The sequence below is a fragment of the Empidonax traillii genome, unplaced genomic scaffold (genome assembly GCF_003031625.1).
Source record: "Empidonax traillii isolate 1590-97213 ecotype Southwest subspecies unplaced genomic scaffold, ASM303162v1 scaffold519:size850040, whole genome shotgun sequence".
NCBI classification, from domain to species: domain Eukaryota; kingdom Metazoa; phylum Chordata; class Aves; order Passeriformes; family Tyrannidae; genus Empidonax; species Empidonax traillii.
This window is the reverse complement of record NW_020955712.1, coordinates 80247-97035: the sequence shown is the minus strand read 5'-3', so window position 1 is coordinate 97035 and position 16789 is coordinate 80247. Positions and strand designations below refer to the sequence as shown.

Sequence of the window (16789 nt, the reverse complement as noted above, 5' to 3'; positions counted from 1 at the left end):
ACATTTTACCCAGAACTGTTTCCAAGTTGAGCTTCAGAGAGGAAGTTCGCCTTGAATAAAGGACAGGGTTGGGAAGAGGGACCTGTACTAGTGCTGGCCACACAAAGCCACATTACCATATTGACATGTAAATCCTGTCCTGGGAGCCCCTGCAGAGGCTACCACCTTGTCCTCGGGTTTCTCAGAAATCAGCGTTCTGCTTTCACACGTTCCAGCAAAGAGAGCTTTTGGCATTGTGGGGTTGATTATCCTTAAAATTATGCTCTCACTTTTGCCTTTGTCTTTTACGTTCGACATCCCGTGGCAGCCAGGCAGGAACGTCCCAGCTGAGATGCTACACATTATTTTCCAGCCCTAAATCCAGGGATGCTCAGCTTCTGACCCCCCCCCACCATACCCCATTCGGGTTGGCAGGGGGAAAATTCAAGTCTTTTTGACCTTCGTTTTCCCTCCCAGGGAGATGAAATTAATACTCCCTGCCATACCTTGAAGGGATGCTGCTGGGATTAATTAGTTAACAGACCAAATCTCGCTCGCCTGCCTCTGTGAAGGCAATTGTCTTGTGGCTGAGTCTAACATTCACCTTTCCAACGACCACAGGGGACTTTGGCTGGGATTTTGACACAACCTGGGCAGGAGCATCCTGTGGGTCCGTCCCCTTGGGACGAGGCGAAGGACTGGGGCTGTTGCGGAGATGCCGCGGGTGCCTCCCTGCAGCCCCAGCGTAATTCCAGGCTCGCTGTGCTGCCTCTGCAAAGGTAGATTCGGTTTCTATTAATAAGGGGATAATAGCACGGGGAAACCTGGCTGCAGGATGGCCCGTGCCCAATTACTGCGGTCGCTGGGCTACGGCAGCCGCTTCCCTGCAATTATCCCACCGCGCGCCAGCACAGCACAGCCCTCTGCGCTTTATTCTTAGCAACAGAGCCCCGGGCAAGGTCAGGGGAGGGGTCTCCCTGCAGCCAAAAGTCCCTGGCTTGGGGATGCAGGAGCTGAGGTGGGGGTGGGAGAGCCACCTCAGCGTCGCCCACCGGTGATGGGGTTGGTGGGGACAGCACAGGAGCGATGTCCTCCCCTGCCCTGGCAGCAAAGCGGTGCCCTGTTTTGTCCCTGTCCCAGGACAAGCGGTGCAGGGGGAGTCCTGGTGACCCCCATGGGGAATGCTGGCCATTGTGGAGTCCATAGCAATCAGCCTCATTTTTTGGGGAGGAGCAAAATCCCCGATCCAGTCGAAGTTTAGTGGTGGCCTTGGCAGTGCTGGGTTAACAGTTAGACTTGATCTTGGAGGGCTTTCCCACCCTAAACAATTCTTTTATTCTGTGATTTAAGATTCTGTATTTAAGACTGATGCTTGGTCTCGCTCCCAGCGTAAATAAAAATGGGCTGTATGGAAGCTCTGGTGGTTTGCACCCAGTGGGAACTGGCCTGTCCACCTTAGCAAGCCCACGCTGGGAATCACTGAGGTGGGGTGGTCTGGGGATTGAGATATGGGAAATGCACGGTGAGTTTCTTTTCCAGCGTATTCCCTATGCATCTGTAGGAAGCCGCTTTCCTTCTTTATCCCCTAGGTGTGTATCCATAAACATGGATAATAGCCTGACAAGAGGGATACATCAAGAAGAAATACATTCCAGTTGGGGAGATGCTCAAACCCGAGCTACCCAACTCACTCTGAAAACACAGAAGACCCTTTCTAAATTTGTGTTGGTTGCAGAAAAGCAAATGGATGGAAAATGTGTGTCAAGGATAAAAAGTGATGCTTAAAGGGCAAGAGTAAAGCCTTTCCATGAGAAAAGTCCAGCTCGGCTCTGTGTGGCTTCATATTAAGTTTTCAGTTTCCTAGAGGCAGCAGACAATGCTTCACTCAATTCTCTCCCCACTGTCATTAAAACTCGAGTGTGTTGTCTGGATATAGTATTTTGCCCTACCTTAAGAGCTCTAATCTTTTTAGGACCATTTCTCGCCGCTATCTGCAGACACTCGAAAGCCTTCTCAACCGCGGAGTGAAATACAATCCCTGTCTTGGGGAGCTTTCCCTCCCCTTTGTCTTCTGCACAGACAGAGGGAAAATTACCACTTAACAAATCTGCCAGGTCTGAAATTTTCTCCCCCCCCCTTCCCTCCATCGCCCCTTTTGCAGCTATCATTTGTTCGGGGGTTGCTTTCTCCCAGTGCCATCTGCCTGTTGCGGGGAGATGGCGAGGAGCCTTTTATTGTTCGCTGAACAATTCCCTGCAATTTGCTGCTTGCTATTTCTTTCGGGCTCCTTTAATCCTTTTCTCACTTGCTGCTGCTTATTTTTAGCTTGCACGCCGATTGTGTTTGTTCCCCAAAACTGTTTGTGTTTTGAAAAGCCTCGCTTGGTTGCTGGTGGTACTTTTTCTGAGCGTCCCTTGCCGCCTGCAAAACCCTCCCTGCCCTGTCCTTTCCCCAGTGCCCTGCCGGGCTGGTTGGTGAGTGCAACAGGGCATCATTCCCAGCTTTTCTGACTATCCCTGTTTTTCCCTTGGGAGCTCTCTTCCATTCTTCCCTGGAATCTCACTCTTCCTTCATGCACAGATCATTTGGGGGTTTTTTCCGGTGAAAATCCCAGCTGAGCTGTGGGACTGCCGAGTGATGCCGCCACCCCGAACCCTGCCACCACAGCTCCTTTTGGGTGATTTGCACAGTCCTGGTGCAAACCAACGTCCTCTGGCTTTGCCAGAGGCCAGAATGATGCCTGCCAGTGGTGGGCTGAGCTGGTGGGTGCTGGGCTGGTGCTAACAGCCATGAGGTGTGTGGGCACAAGGTTGAGCGTGTGGCAACCACCTGGCATTTGGGATTCACAGAATGGTTTGAGTTGGAGGAGCCTTAAAGCTCATCTTGTTCCAACGTCCCCTGCCATGGACAGGGGCACCTTCCACTATCCCAGGTTGCTCCAAGCCCTGTCCAACCTGGCCTTGGACACTTCCAGGGATGGGGCAGCCACAGCTTCTCTGGGCAACCTGTGCCCAGGACCTCAGCACCCTCGTTGTGAAAAACTTCTTCTTTTTATCTAATCTAAAACTCTCCTCTTTTCGTTTTAGACCTTTGCCCCTTGTCCTGTTGTCCTGTCAGCCCTTCTGAAAGGTTTGTCCCCATTGAAACCCACACAGTGGCCCTGACCTGGAGCCCCTCTGAGCTCGAGGCTTCCTCTAGCCTTGGGATAAAGCTGACCCTCAGGTGGCAGCTCGTTCAGGCTGATAGTCTGGGTAAAGGGGTGAGCTGGGATTTGGAAAAGCTAACACCAAATTTTGGCTCTGCCATGGGCTTCATCCATGGCCTTTGCAAATCACCAGACCTTTCTGTACAAAAACAAGTAATCTCTTTTTTTGTTTTTTTTTTCCTCCCACTGTTTTTTTTTGGAGCACAAGCATTTAGGAATGGACTGCATCTTCTTTGTTCTCACTTACAGAGTGCCTGCAAGGGAATGAGCATCCCACTTGTAGCCATAAGACACTGGTGCAATATAAATGGCCACTACAATTAATAGTAATAGTAATAATAATAGTCATTGTAGTAATAATAATAATAATAATAACAAAAACAATAATAATAAAACCTTGCCTGGTAGAAGTTTAGTCATATCTGAAGATGCTCTGAGCTAACATCAGTGAACAATACTCTTGGATATTTTTATTTCTTTGCTTGTACATGCACGAGTTGCGCTGTACTTCCCTCGTGTTACTCAGTTCTGCAGCTGGAGAATTAAAATCCATCCCTTCTCATGTCCACAATCAGGATTCAGAAATTCAAGCAGGACTTCCTTATGCATACAAATGTCTCCTGATCCTTCCCATTTGGCTGCCCTGAAGGGAAGTAGCCACATCCAGTGTGAGCCTCTTGTTCTTGAGCTGTCCAAACTGTCTCCGCTGTGCCAGCCAGGGATATATATTTCATTTATCCCTGGTGGGATATCCTGTCTCCTCGCTCATTAATACTGCAACAAACATTCCTCTCTGGGATCCCCACCTGTCCCTTGGGAGGGCTTTGAGCCTTCCTTTTTTAGGCAGGTATATGGTAACTCTGTGAGCTCTATCCTTCCTGGAAGCATCAGCTCTGCCTTTTCCCTGGGATTGCCCAGAAAGCAGTATTATGATAATCATCATCTCTTCTTTTTCTTCTTTTTTTTTTTTTTTTTTTTTTTTTTTTTTTTTTTTTTTTTTTTTTTTTTTTTTTTTTTTTTTTTTTTTTTTTTTTCTCTTCAATGAACAGGTGAATTTTTCTTGGAAAAGCAACTTGGATTTCCTGACTTTAGAAATTACCATGAATAGATCTGGAGACACTTTCATTTTGGTGGTTTTTTTTGTTTGTTTGTTTGTTTGTTTTCCCTCTAAGATGCATTGGTGGCTGGAGGTGCAACCCCAGAGCCGCATCTTTAATTGCTGTTTTCATGAGCATCACAACAACCTCACTGTGGTTTAGGGGGGAAAAAAAAAAAAAAAAAAAAAAAAAAAAAGTGGGATCTCTGTTAATAACCAACACATCTCGCTGCTGCTATCTCAAACCAACAAAACTGCATTACTTCTGCTCCTGTCTCCTAATAACAAGCTGATTTTCTCTGTTGTCTTTCAACGTCTGATGGGTTCTCGCTCCCATTTCCCTTTAGTAAGTGCTATTTTGTTTCCATTATTACTCAATAGTAAAATCTTTTTCCCGGCGACTGCACCAGAAGTGGATTTACGGCTTTGAAAATAAGCTTGGGCATGATGAGATCTTGTGTTTATTATTTATAAAGCGCCTCGCATGACTTCGTCTTTACCGAAATGTAATTACACACTTAAATATTTCCATCGTCTCTTTTTTGTTGGTTTGGTTTGGTTGTTGTTGGTTTGGGTTTGGTGGGGTTTGGGGATTTTTGGTGTTTTTTTGGTTTTGGTTTTTTTTATTTTTTTTTTTTTGCTTGGTTGGGTTTTTTTGAGAGGGAAATGGTGAAAACTCAAAAATTCATGCTTAATTATAACTCGAAGTGTGATGGTCGTCGACTTTGCTCCGGCTTCTTCCAAACTAAGGGCAGAAAACGCGATCTGGGTCTGCCCAGGGTGACGTTCGTGTTAAGACACATCTTCTGGGGTTGCGTAGTGTGTTTTTTTGTTGTTTGTTTTTTTTTTTTTTTTTCATGCACATGGAAAATGTCGACGTTTCCTGGTGTGAGATACGGTATTTACTGATTCTTAGGCGGCGCTGGATGTTAATTGTCGTCGGAGGTTCTGGGTGTGGGCGAATCATTGTATAATGCCCACACCCTTTCGGGTGGCTTAGGGTGCGGCGTTGTCTTTGCCTCACCGTGCAGCTCTAAGATGTATTATTACCCAAAAGCAACACGCCCTTCCGTGCTTCACTGTTTTTTTTATTAGGGATCGCTCCGAGCTGGCGCTCCGAGCGCCTGGCAGAGCCGCCGCTGGATGTGGGGCTCGTAACTCGGGCTTGCCTGGGCTTCCCGCCGGGATTCCCTGCAGAGGAACTGCTTCTCCCGCCTGGTGCAGGTTAGGTTGGACAATATAACCAGTTCTTTCTCCAAGTGGAGCCTTGAACAGTGTAGGAAAGTGATGTCCCGATGAAGAGCCCAGTTTATACATCCCCTGTGGCACTTGGTGTCTCCACATCTTCTCAACCCTGGCATGGCCACCGTGGGTGACTCTCCCGCCACCTCCACCTGGCCAGCCCTCGGGAGCATCTGCGGTGTCAGTGATGACTCCACCATCAGTGGTGACCCCTTTGCTCACTTCTAGGACCCTACCTCTTTCTCCGACCACCCAGTTTTCCTTCAGTGAAGGGTTTTTAAATCAGTGAATTACTTTTTCTTGCCTGAAGTAGTGGGCTGAGTTTAAATGAAACACATTCAAGGCAAACTCGCAGAGAAGTCTCACCTTTCCCCGTGCCACATGATTGAATAGGGGGGCAAAGATGCAACCCCCTTATTAGAGTAATATAATTTTCCATCTCAAATAGGAACCAGGGATGTTTTAATGATTGGGCTCATTAGATGGACTTTCCACTTAAAGTGTCTGTCTGGCAATTAAGTCTGGGAAAAGCATGACTGATGACCACACCTTCTGTGACTTAATGGGGAGTCTGAAGGCTGATCTTATTATCACACTGATACAGTCTGTGATAAAAAAGAATTTAAGATACTCTCCAGAGATTTATTTGCCCATTAGGAAACTGCCAGGAGAAGGTTAAGGGAACTCATAAGGTCAAAGCTGAACAGAGAAAAGTACTAAACACTTGGGATCCAGGTGGGCAGAAACAGGAGGACATGATTTCCACTCTTGGCTCCGCTACTGACCTGTTACAAGGCCTTCACCAAGTCACTTTCTTCTTTTTTTTTTTTTTTTTTTCCTGACGTGGCTGGTCATCACCATGCTGGGCACCATGGTAGCCCTGCAGATGCTTCGTGTAACAGCACCATGGCTTTGCCTCAGTGGCTCAGTTCCCTGCTGCCATGCCCAGCTGGAGGAGCACATGGAAAAAATTGTGTGGGGCGGAAGGAAGCCCATGCAGTCAGGCAGGAAAGTGGTGGTGATAAGGGCAGCGAGATGGAAAAGGCTACGGCAGAGTTTCTGTTCTCCTCCTAGAGGATCCTCATGGGTCCTCAGTGATTCCCTCACCTATTCTTGTCCGCTTTAAAACATGACCTGCTGTAATATTTTACTTAAGCCTGGTGTTTAATGGACTGGAACTTATTGTAGAGTTCACTGTGCCGGCTTCAAACCTCCTGTTGGGTACCATTTTACTGACATTAGCTTGCCATAGCTTGTCAGCGATTTTAACTCTGCTGATGGGTTGAACGCCCCAGGATAGACGAGCCGGCTCTTTTGGCTTTGTACTTCACTTTAGCTTCCTTAAGTACAGTGGGGAGGGATAATTCAACTAAACATGCTTTAGTACAGAATTTTTGGTGACAGAAGAACTGCTGTGCGTCCGGGTCAGTTTTGCCAGATTAATGGAGGAGCTGTGAGAAAGGGAAGTGTTTCATTTCAGTGTCTGCAGAGTGGAAGTCCTGACTTTCACAGGGCGGCGTGATTTGTTTAACTCAACATTTGCTGTGTTCTTGATTAAACGGGCACCCAGAATTTGGGAAAACATTTTGTTTCGGGCTGAACGAGTGATTTTTATAACGTTTTTCAGTTCCAGAAAGGAGACGTCCCGCTCATTCCCACCCTTCTCCTGAAAAGCCTCCTCTGTTCGCTTTGTATCTTCTGCAAGGGGGTCGTGCCGACTCCAGTCCTGTCTGGTCCATTAGGAAAACAAAGACTCCCAGACTTCTCTCATCGTCCCTCCACTTTATCTTCCCTTTGTGCCAAATAGAGTGTTGGAAGGCAAAAAAAAAAAAAAAAAAAAAAAAAAAAAAAAATCCACTGTATACTACTTAGATTTGTGTGGAAACTAAATAATTGAATATGAAGGCATTTGCTTTATGTCTTTAAGGAATCCTTTTGAAGTTGACTCTTCTGACCTTCGAGGCCCTGCATAATTTTTTTTTCTTCTCTGTTTTCCTCCCCTTTGTTGTTCCTTGCACTCCTGTAATCTTCCCTCCTGGCTGCTTCCTTCACCTCCTCCCACCCTGCTCCCTGAGCCCACTTATCTGCACCCCGTGTTTGAAGCACCCGGTGGCTGGTGCAGCCACCTCTCCCCCCCTCAGGCCTCCCTCCCGCTCCCCGTGGCCAGGAGCCTCTCCTACCTACCGCATTTTCTCCAGATGGTGTTTTACCTGGGCTCCCTCGACCCCCTCCCCTCCCCAAATTGCTTTTTTTCGTCTCCCTCCCATTGGGAAACGGTTAAATTAAGGGACCTGCCTAAGTGTTCTGGCTGGCCAAGTGCAATACTTCCACCCACAGCTTTCAGCGGGGGACGGGCTCTCTTCCCTCTCTCCGGACACAAGTAGGTCTCCACCCTCCCGTGCTAATAGTCTTAGAGCTGTTTGAGCTTCCTGAGCTGAATCCACATTGTGTCCAGCCCCACTGACTTCTCTGCTGGACTCGTGGCCTCCCCATGGGTGGCTGTTGGGGTTGTGTGTTCCCACACTCTGCAGCACGCAGTGGGGTCCCATCACCAGGCTCTAGTGATTCTCTGAGCTCAGGAGTTTGGAGTAATTCAATTAAAGGGGTCTCAGCCAGTGAAAAAAGATCATTTAGGTTGCTTTAAATTGCTACAGAGCTTCAATTTTACCAGTTCAGGGAATGGTTTTCTTTGTTTTGTCAGGAGTTGTAGCTTTGCTGGGGTGAATAGGAGGACTCAGCTGACTTATCACAGAATGGTTTGGAAGGAACCTTTAAATCTCACATAGTCTAAGCCCCTGCCATGGTAAGGGACAGCTTTCACTAGACCAGGTTGCTTAGAGTCCTATCTAGCTTGGCCTCAAACACTTCCAGGGATGGGGCACCCATAGCTTCTCTGGGCAACCTGTGCCAGGGCCTCACCACCCTCAGTGCAAAGAATTTCTTTCTCCTTTCTGGCTTCAGTGGGACAAGCAGTCTTCTTTCTAAAGGGTAAATATAGCTCTGAATAAAGGATGTGTACACATGGCACACACATATTTCATGGAGATATTTAGGCATGGGAGTGCTGGCACTGGAGAGGAAGCAAAACCCTTTACCCTGCATTTATCTGGGCAAGGTTTTCCTGCTTATTCACCGGGAGGGAGGAATACGGATTTGCTCCTGGTGGAGGTAAATATTCGCAGTGATTTGACAAGGACTCAGATTCCTCCCGCAGCAAATGTGTGAGCTGAGAAAGGGCAGCAGTGGTTGGTTTCGTGAAGAACTGCTCTCCTTGCTCTTCCAGGGTAGAAAGTTCATTTTTCCACTGACGCATCCCTGACAAACACCCAATGGGGGCTGGCGTGGGCAGCCAAGTGATTGTGTTGTCACAGCAAAGACCAGTGAAAGGACAGCAAGATTTATATCGTGGCTGCTCAGAGGGCTGGAGAAAAACGGCCCAAAGCCAGGAGTCATGCAGGCATGGCTGATACTGTCTTCAGTCTTTTTTGCCAAGTGTGGGCTAGTTGGTGGCTTACGTGAAATGGGCCGCACAGTCCTGGTCCGAGTCTTGGTGGGCATGATTCCATAGGACAGAAACCAGCCACGCAGTTGACACTTCCACTGGCAGTCTTAGCACAGAGATGGCTTGCTGAATCAGCCCTGAAGTTAGAAAAAAAAAATTAAAAATCGAAAGAATTTTACAGGAGGAGAAGCGCAACCTTCTAGCAGGGGAGCGGGTGACCCCAGAAAGCCCAGAACACACAGACATGACTGTAGTGATGGGATTAATTTACTCAACAATGAAGAGGGTAGGGCTTTAGGTTGGTCTCTGGAGACATGGCCTCAGGTAGAGGTTCTCTGCATACCTGTGGTTGTATTATTTCATCTCCTCTGTGCCTTGGCTCCATATCTGCACAACCAGAGCATGGACTCAGGGAATGGTTTTGGTGGCAGAGACCTTTGAAAACTCCTGATTCAAGTTCCCCCTCTTTGGCCAGGCTCATGCCTTTGTGTGGTTGAATTTTGAGTATCTCCAAGGATACAGATCCCAACATCTGTTGGGATCATAGTTCTGGCTTCATAGTTCAAGGCTTGACCAGCCTCTTACTGAAAATGTTCTTACATCTGATCTAAACTTGCTTTGCTTTGGCTTCTGTCCATGGCTTCCTGTGCTCTGAGAAGAGTCTGACTCCTTCCTCTCTATAATTATTCATTAGTTAGGTGAAAAAGTGAGATTCTCCTTCACATCCTCATCTCTGGGCTGAACAAACCTCTCTTCTCCCTTTGTTTGCTCCAGCTCCCTCATCCCTCTGTGTGCCTCCACAGTGACAATGCCCGTCTGGAGATCCAAGATTAGACACAGTGCTCTGCCTGTGGTCTCAAAAGTGATGAACAGAGCAGAAAGATCTCTCCCCTTGGCCTCTGGTAATTCTTCTGAGTGTATGTGGCCATGCCACTGACTCTTGGGCACCTTCTTGGCCACCAGGTCCACCAGGCCTTTGCCTGCAAGGTGTCTCTCTAGGCAAACATGGGTGGTTATTGTTTCCTCCTGAGGTGGGATGGGTAGGAAGTGCCAGGGTGCTCTCGGCAGAGCGCAGAGGGTGAGGATTGTCCCTGGAAATGCAGGACCTGGAGGATCAGGCAGGGCAGGAGGCTGGCCAAGTCATATTCCCATCTGCATGAAGGACCAACCAAGGCTCAACTTTCTCCCTCAAAAGAATGAAGCCTGTTAACCAGTGAGAGGTGAGGTGGCTGTAGGAGCTGGAAGGTGCTGTAGAGAATGAGGATACACCAAAACACCTCTTTTTTTTTGTCTCAGGCTTGTTCAGAGAGGTGCAGCTTGTGTAGCCACCATGGCTGCTGATTCAGTACCTGCCCTGTGAGTATAACAGGAAGATTTCTGCCTCCACTGCTGCCCATCCATCACCTTCCACAAGCCTGGGAGCAAAAGGAAGAATAAAAGGAATAACAAGAAAATAATGAAACATTGCAGCCAGAAAGCTATCCTCTATGTTTCACAATTCTATAAATTATACCCTTCCCTTCCTCTTTAATCGCCAGGCATATAAAATATGCTTGCAGCAGAATCATATCCCTCCATTAAAGTTTCAGAAGAGAAATACAAGTCCCATCTGCCTGTTTAGCAAAGCAGGGCAGTGCGTGACCATTTCTTCTTTTTTTTTTTTTTTTTTTTTTCCCCTCTCAAAATCTGCTTTATGGCAGGAGTTTTCTCTTTTAGGACTGGCTGTTTATTTTGTTTTCTCATTTCAGTGTGTGTTTTCACAAGCAGCCTCCTCTTTGTTCTCACAAAGGTCTTTATCCAGTGTCTCCACACTCACATGCACCTAAAGAGCAGAGGTGCAACCTGCCCTTGGTGAAGGTCAAAGGATAAAGAAGATCATTTATAGGACTTGAGTAGGCCTGCCATGGGTGGGTTTTTGCTCTGCAGATGGGACAGACACTGTCTGAAGAGCAGGAGTCAGCAATAAAGAAAAATTACCAAACTGGATTGTGGAGGCACCCATGTGCTTCGCTGCCACCTATCCCTGCTTACTCCCAAGGAAATTCGTATTTATTTGAGTTGTTCTGGAGTCAGGATGGGCATAAGATCTTAGGGGTGGTTTGTCTGCAGGGTGGAGGAGTGAACGTGGCATTGTCCCTTTTCATACACAAGTGTCCCCATGATCCACCTATGGAAAGGGCAGGGAGAGGAGGCTGCTTTTGGATGCATAGTCCTTCCATGTGCAGGGTGGGATGGCAGGGGGTGGATGCACATCCAAGGGGGATCTGTAGGCATCTATCTGTGCTCATGAACAGGGCAGGCTTACAGTTTTGGAAGGGTGTAATGGGTGAGAGGGCACCACAGCTCCACTTCTAATTCAACACACAGGGTCTTTATAGGATCACAGAATGGTTTTGGCTAGAAAGGGCTTTGAAGGCCATCGAGTCCAACCCCCTGCCACAGGTAGGGACACCTTCCACTATCCCAGGTTGCTCCAAGCCCTGTCCAACCTGGCCTTGGACACTTCCAGGGATCCAGGGGCAGCCACAGCTTCTCTGGACAACCTGTGCCAGGGCCTCACAATCTTCAGCATAAGCAGTTTCTTCATTCTGTCTGGGTGGAATCCCCTGTCAGTGGGAAGAAACTGTTGTCCTATCACTCCATGCCCTTGTCCAAAGCCCCTCTACAACTCTCTTGGAACCCCTTTAGGCACTGGAAGGGGCTCTAAGGTCTCCCTGAAGCCTTGGTCTCCCAACCAGTCTCCAGAGCAGAGGGGTTCCAGCCCTCTGATCATTTCTGTGGTATTCTCATTACCTGTTCTGTGGCTTATCACGGGTTACACGAGACACTTGCAAACTGGCTTGAATGATTATTTATAGCACTGTGCCCTTAGAAATCTCTCCTATCCAGCAGAAGGACATGTCCCTCTTTTTTACCATAAAGCCTCATTTTTATTCAGTGGCATTCAGAGCAGAGTGAATCCAGAGGGCTGGGGCGATGCGTCTGATTTCTCCGTGCCTGGAGATTTACACCCGCACTCCTGCTGCCATTAAAGATGCCCTGCTCCAAGGATAAATCAGACCATGCTCTATTAGATGCGTTATGTGTTTCCAAGAAGTCATGTGCCATGGTAGGAAGGATCTACTGCAGATTTTGCACTGGTTTTTGGGGGCTGGATGCTGCTGGTGGAATAAATCCGCAGGGGGATTTATATTCCCTTTTCCTGATGGGTTCACCATAGAAGAGGCTTTTCTTTTTATTTCTTCTTTTTTTTTTTTCCTTTTTTTTTTTACCACCTTGGGCAAGAAGCTGTTTGGCTTGATGTAGGTTCAAATTTTATTTTTAAGCAAAATATGAGAAACGCAGGAGGGGAAACCACACTCTGTTCCTTAAAATAAGTGGAAGAAAAGACAGGGCTAGAAAAATATTCTCTGCTGCAGGCAGTTGATGAGCATGTACTTTGCCATAGGCAGCATCAAGGAGCTCTGGTTGTCACTGGAATGTACCTTTTTGTTTAAAGGTGTTTTTTGTAGGGGTCTGATTGAGCTTTTGGGCTTATTGAAGTCCTACAGCCCCTCTCTGTGTGTACAATGCCAACAGCTCACACTGAGCTCAGGTTCTGCAGTACCATTTGGAAGGGGGAGTGGAAGCCAAACCCAGCTCAAAACAAACCTCAGCCTTTCAGTGCTTACAGGGGATTTATAAAAAAGATGGAGGACACTTTTTACATAGGCAGATAGTGATAGGACAAGGGGGAATGGCTTAAAACTGCCAGAGGTCAGGGTTGGATTAGACATCGGGAAGAAATTCCTGGCTGTGAGGGTGGGGAGGCCCTGGCACAGGTTGTCCAGAGAAGCTGTGGCTGCCCCTGGATCCCTGGAAGTGTCCAAGGCCAGGTTGGACAGGGCTTGGAGCAACCTGGGACAGTGGAAGGTGCCCCTGCCCATGGCAGCAGAGTGGAACAAGATGAGTTTTATGGTCCCTCCAACCCAGACCATTCTAGGATTCTCACGACCTGCCTGGGCAAACCTTTCTCTAAGGCAGGGAAAGGGGAAAGGTTTGGGTATTTTGGCCATCCATCTCCCCCCCCGTTGCTCCTAGTCAGGTGCTGCAGGTGTCTCTCCTGGTGTTTTTGTTTTTGTTTTTGTTTTAAATTCCTCATGCTTTGCATCCCCTGATTCAGTGCTCAGCCTTCAGCAGCCATGGAGGAAAGGCTCCAAATCCCTGTTTTCACCACCCCCAAAAGCTGGAGCCATCAGCAACCACCTGGGCAGGGGGAGCAGCCCTGCTCGTGGCCACATCTGCTCTCTCCGCTCGCACACACGCCCACAGCACCATTACCTTGTAATTAAATCCCTTTTTCCCCAACTGGAAGGATTCTGCTATAAACAAGGGTTTTCTCTAACCATAATTGCACTCGTTGGAGGGCAAAGCTCTGCAATAAAGTCTGGGCTTTGTTCTGTGTGCAAGGAGCGAGTCCCTCTGCCTCTCCTCAGGTATGCCAACAATGCCAGCGGAACTCCCCGCGACCTGACATGAATCCCGGGGCAGGGTTTGCAAACAGAGGCAGTGGTCAAAGCGGGGCCTGGAGAGCATTTATAAATATTTTGAAGCACCGGCTTGGAAAAGGAAAGTCCCCTGGTGTTGCTGCAGTGTTGGTGTTTCATCCAGCGCTGGCTTTGAGGTGCGTTGTTGGCAAGCTGCTGGGGTCCTGCCCATGCCCAGGAAGGGCTGGATGAAGGAAAAAAAAAATAAAATTAATAAATATATATGTATAAACCTGTATGAAATGCAAGAAATTGCATTTTACACCCCTTTTTGCCCTGTGTCTTCGCGGACAAAGGGGGAAGAGAAATTTAGACCCTTTGAAGGGGTATTTTGTCCACATACGAAATGGCAAAATGTGAATTAGAAAGTCCCAGAGGTGGGAGGCAAGGTGGGTAGATGGAGAGGTAGATGTTTCCAAGTGTCTGCTTTTGTTGTAGCTCCTCAGCTGATGAATTTTCCTCTCCTTGAGAGAGAGATCACTGTAGCACATTTAACCAAAGGCTAGCGTATTTGTGCTGTGGAAGGAAATGCAAAATGCAGACAGGGAAGGGGCGGGGAAAGTGGGGTGAAATGCTGATGTTTTCCCACCCAAGGCAAAAAGCAGGTCCTAGGACACTGTGAGAGATTCTGTGTGTCTGCTGGTGCTCCTCAGGTCATTGCCTAAATACACACACCCCCAGAGCATCCTCCAGCCCTTCTCTCAGGAGGTGGATCAAGCCTTTTCCCTGGGAAGAGTATGGGGAGGCAGCCATGTGTTCCCTATGCACGTGCAATGCCCTTTCCCAGCCCACAAATCCTTGGGGTTGCTGTTGTGTCAGGTGTTTGCATTTCTTCTTCTTTTTTTTTTTTTTTTTTTTTTTTTTTTTGGTATAAAAGCAAAACCACCCATGGGTGTGGATATCTTTGAGCAGTTTGTGTTGGAGGGACCTTAAAGATGATCTGATTCCAAGCCTCCTGCCATGGGAAGGGGCATGGGACATCTTCCACTATCCCAGGTTGCTCCAAGCCCCATCCGACCTGGCCTTCAACACTTCCACGGATGCCAGCGGGAGATGGTGCCTCTCTCCTGGAGGTTGCTGCCTCTGTTGACTGTGCTGCTGGAACCAAACTCCAGGAGCACCAGCCGAGTTCCCTTCACCCAGCTGCCCACTGCAGCTGGAAGAAATCTGATGGCTGCTTTTTTTAATCCCAGCAGAAATTGGGATTTTCGTAACAACCTCGAAGGCTGGCTGAGCTGCGTGGAGCAGTTGCCTCTGGCCTGGTAGTGGATGAGAAGCTGGGGTTCATTTCTTATGGCTCTAGCACATTTTGGATCAGGAAAAGACCACCTGTCCTCAGACTTGAAGTGCTGTTTAGGGGCATATATGTAAAAAGGGAATCAGCCACACTGAAATAAGATGCTTTGCAGGGGTGTAGCTGTCTCTGTTCCAGCTCTAAGGCCCACACAGGTCTTCCTATAAGACACAAACCAGCTGCACTTCCCCATCCCACCCCTGGAAATGTTCAAGGCCAGCTTGGAGCGACCTGATTTAGTAGAAGGTGTCCCTGCCCATGGTAGGGGTGGAACTGGATGAGCTTTTAGGTCCCTTCCAACCCAGAGCATTCTGGGGTTCTGTGATTGTCATGGTGGTTCCAGCAGCTCAGTGGAATTCAGAACACCCTGCAGTTCTGCCCTGCAGACCATTGCAACATCCTCACCCTCTCTGCGCTGGTGCAAATCCAGAACAGCATCTGTTAAACCCTGGAGTCAACCCAGAATTACACCAGGATAGATAAAAATACATTTTGCCCAGCAAAGCCCCCAAAAAGTGTAAAATCCATCTATTCAGTTCCAGCAAGGCCAAGTTCAGGCTGTAGCCAGTGCCCCGAGCCAGATTCAGAGACTCCTTTGGACATCCCCTTTGAGTTCAGGCATGTGAGCAGCTTCCCTCTTCCCTTAAAAATATTTCCTTGTAAAGCCTGTGTGAACTTGTGCATGTGTTGATGTTATGGTTATCACACATGTAATTTCATCTGACATTGTAATGACAGCATGGGGAGTTCAAAATGTAACAGTAAATATAGTTGTTAGGGGAAAAAAAAAAATACCAGCATCCTAGCCCATCATCCCAAATGCCTCCTCACGTCATGGGAGGGATGCAGACAGACTCCAAACACCATCAGCATTTCTGGGTTCCAGTTGGAAGCTGCCTGGAGTTCAGGATAGGCCAAGACAAACAGGAGAGACTGTCTCTCTCTCTCTCTCTCTGCATGGCAGGGCTGCATTTTCTCCTCCTTTTCCCTATTTTTTTTTTTGTTTGTTTGTTTTTGGAAGGGTCATCCTTCTAAAGAGGGGACAGGCCAGGTGTTCTCCCTGCTCGCTTGAGCTGTTTTTGTGGCCTGAGGCATGATGCCCCCCAGATCCTGCACTCACCCCGGGCCGAGAGCTGAGTCCTGACTCGACCCTGGTTATTTTTGAGTGCTGTCGGTTTGCGATGCTGCATTGAAGGGTCATTTGCCAATTCCATTATAAGCCTCATTTACAACTCAGCTGGTTTAAATCAGATCAGACTGTGAGTTGGCATGTGCATGGAGTCAGCTGGGATGTAGGGCTCACTGTGCTGGGGGACCTGCTCCCTCAGACCCCCTGGTTGCCTGCAGAAGCGTCGGTTGAAAAGTTAATCCCAATGATTTTCAATATTATTTTTTTTCCATGTGTTTTGAGCTGAAACATCTAAGCAGTAGATATTTTTCTTTTTCCAGAGAGAGTTAAATTTTTTTTTTTTTTTTGTTGGTTCTCCACCAGCTTTGACTATATTTACCAAGCTGGGCATGGGTGGGCCCCACTGGATCACACGGATTGCTCAGGCGGGTGAGGCTTTGCAGGATCAGGGCTGAGCTGAGGAACTCAGCTGCTGTTTAGCTTACGAGCAGGTTGGCAGAGAAGCCAGGGACTTCTCACACAGAAGGAGCTGAGGTACGAATGAAATCTGAATCTGACCCCTGATCTTCAGTTAAATTGCTCTGCAACCTTGAGAGCTGGATTAAATCATCCCCGGAAGACAGGGAGTTGCCTCTGGATATTCAGCACTTGGGCCACACTATAAGGTTATGCTCATATATTACCTGTGGTCTTCAGAGAGCTCATTAGCTGGTTGGTTTACATATGAAAAATATGGATGAAACTCTCGTCCCCCCCTTCCCTGACCACCCTGTGCTGAAACCTGGCAGTAATTCCACGAGAAAGGCCCAGCTCGAG

At 47.9% G+C, this 16789-nt stretch overlaps 1 protein-coding gene and 1 long non-coding RNA gene across 2 annotated transcripts in view; one reads left to right on the top strand and one right to left on the bottom strand.

Moving 5' to 3' along the window:
• The window catches only part of ZBTB7C (zinc finger and BTB domain containing 7C), a 149615-nt gene that overhangs the window by 112803 nt on the left and 20023 nt on the right, over positions 1-16789 (top strand). The gene's annotated exons all lie outside the window — the stretch shown is intronic.
• LOC114064120 lies at positions 10153-14893 on the bottom strand. Its single transcript, XR_003572686.1, has 3 exons — positions 14769-14893; positions 13620-13734; positions 10153-10439 (listed from the first exon to the last, which is right to left on the bottom strand). It is a non-coding gene; the product is annotated as an uncharacterized LOC114064120 (long non-coding RNA).